Raw genomic sequence first — 2199 nt, forward strand, 5'->3', positions numbered from 1 at the left:
AACTGAGTCTCTGTTCTTCTCAGCTCCTTTCTGCCCAGTGTGATGAATACCAGCTGCTCTCTTTCTCTCTGGCTCCCATGGCAGCCATGCTCTGTGGCAGAGGAGAGGATTGCCTGTTTCCTTCAACGGGAACCTCCCATTTGCCTTCTGAGACCCCTCTCTTATTCCCTCTGTCCAATCCCACTTTGTTTAATCTTCTGTCATCTTTATCCCATCTGGCTCATCAGAGAGGTGCAGAAGATTGAAGTCAAGAAAGTCCCTGAGGACTCACTGGGGGAATGTGTCGTCACTCGTTCAAATAGCTATGGCCCTACTGACTCCAGCCAGCCTCCCAGAGACACCAATGAAATCACATTTGAGGAAGACAGTGTCGAATCTGCGCTGGTTGTAGAGAGTGAATCATCTCGTGATGTAGCGGAGGATGCTCTAAGCATTCTTTCAGGTGACCTCTACATTCCCTTTTTTTGGTACCTCTGTCTAGGCTGAGAAAGATCAACTCTGAAGACAGGCTGTATATACACAGATCGGTTTAAATAAAAATGTATGATGGGACACTAAACACAGACATCAGGGAATTGTTATCTCTTCCTCAGCTCATGCCATGCACTTGTCTCCCAGGCCCGAGTATCAAGTTAGCAAACCCCAGGCCAGCGTGACAAACTCATGGTCACCTGAGCACAGGAGGTGTACAGCAGGTGTCTGTCAGGTCTCCTAGCGTTGAGCCGGTATCTCTCATCACCTGTCATTATGTCATCTGTCCCTGAACGATGTTCATGGAGTTTCCATTTCTTTTTAAGGAAACTGGGAGCCTTGCCTTTTTATTTGGAGATATTGTTCCCCAGGTTTCACTGCTCTGAGCTTCAGTCTTGATCTCTTTTAAGTCAACTTGCTTAGCTGCACAGTCACCTTTAAACCAGGATGAAAACATTTCCTCTTTACCTATTGATATGTTTCTGTAAAGCAAAGCTCACCCCTGGCTCTCCACCGCCTCAATGCAATGGCCGATCTGATTTTTCTTGTAGCATCACATATTGTTTGTTGTTGTTGAGATGGAGTCTTCTTTTGTCACCCAGGCTGAAGTGCAGTGGCACCATCTTGGCTGACTGCAGCTCCACTTTGCAGACTCCACTGATTCTCCTGCCTCTGCCTCCTGAGTAGCTGGGACCACAGGTGCCCACCACCACACCTAGCTAAGTTTTCTATTTTTCTTAGAGACCAGGTTTCACCATACTGGCCAGGCTGGTCTTGAACTCCTGACCATAAATTTTTCACCTACTTTGTGCTTTCAAATCACGGATTTTGTTTTTTCTTTTTCTTGGAGGTGGAGTCTCCCTCTGTTTCTCAGGCTGGAGTTCAGTTGCACGATGTCAGGTCCCTGCAACCTCTGCCTCCTGGGTTCAGACGATTGTGCTGCCTCAGCCTCCCGAGTATCTGAGAGTGTAGGTGCGTGCCACCACGCCCAGCTAATTTCTTTGTATTTTTAGTAGAGACAGGCTTTCACCGTGTTAGCCAGGATGGTCCCAATCTCCTGACCTCTTGAAGTGCTCACCTCAGCCTTTCAGAGTGCTGGGATTACAGGCGTGAGCCACCGTGCCCGGTTCACATTTCACCATTGGTCTGAGACGGATTCTTTTTTGTTTGTTTTTGTTTTGTCTTTTTTTATTGCTTCTCCCTAGGGACTGTCAAAAATTGTCAACGCTGACTCTATTTGCATGTCATCACGGCGGGGTATTGGGGAAAGTTTTCAATTAGCGATAATCTCATCTTGGATAAACCTCATTGGCTACGATGCTGCCACTGCGCAAAGCTCACAGATTCTTTTTCAAGCAAGTGTTAGAATTTACATATTGTCCAGTTTCATGCATAGATGCCTCTAACCATTCAATGACCTTGCTACCTGGTGAGATAAGTCAGTATTGCAGCAGCACTGCCAGAAAATAGTTTGACTAACACTTGGAGATTAACTGGGAAAAAATTTGGTTTAACTTTGCATAGACTGTGGGAGAGAATGTGGCATTATGGTCTGCCCGTAGAGGGAGATTTTGGTCTGTGCATCTGGAAAGCAGGCTCATCCACTCACCAGGCTTCATCTAGGGCACCCTAGCATCTGCCTGTCAGAATTTGTATTCTTGCCTGAGAACATTTCTGTGCTTGTGCTATGACTAAACACTGATTTGGTCATATGTGAAGTGTGATTTG

At 46.3% G+C, this 2199-nt stretch overlaps 1 non-coding gene across 1 annotated transcript; it reads right to left on the reverse strand.

Moving 5' to 3' along the window:
- Window positions 1-1669: 1669 nt before the first annotated feature.
- On the reverse strand, window positions 1670-1809 carry LOC116547157. Its single transcript, XR_004266956.1, has one exon. It is a non-coding gene; the product is annotated as a U4 spliceosomal RNA (small nuclear RNA).
- Window positions 1810-2199: the final 390 nt, after the last annotated feature.

This window comes from Sapajus apella, unplaced genomic scaffold (genome assembly GCF_009761245.1).
Source record: "Sapajus apella isolate SASKATOON/1434 unplaced genomic scaffold, GSC_monkey_1.0 scaffold2216, whole genome shotgun sequence".
NCBI classification, from domain to species: domain Eukaryota; kingdom Metazoa; phylum Chordata; class Mammalia; order Primates; family Cebidae; genus Sapajus; species Sapajus apella.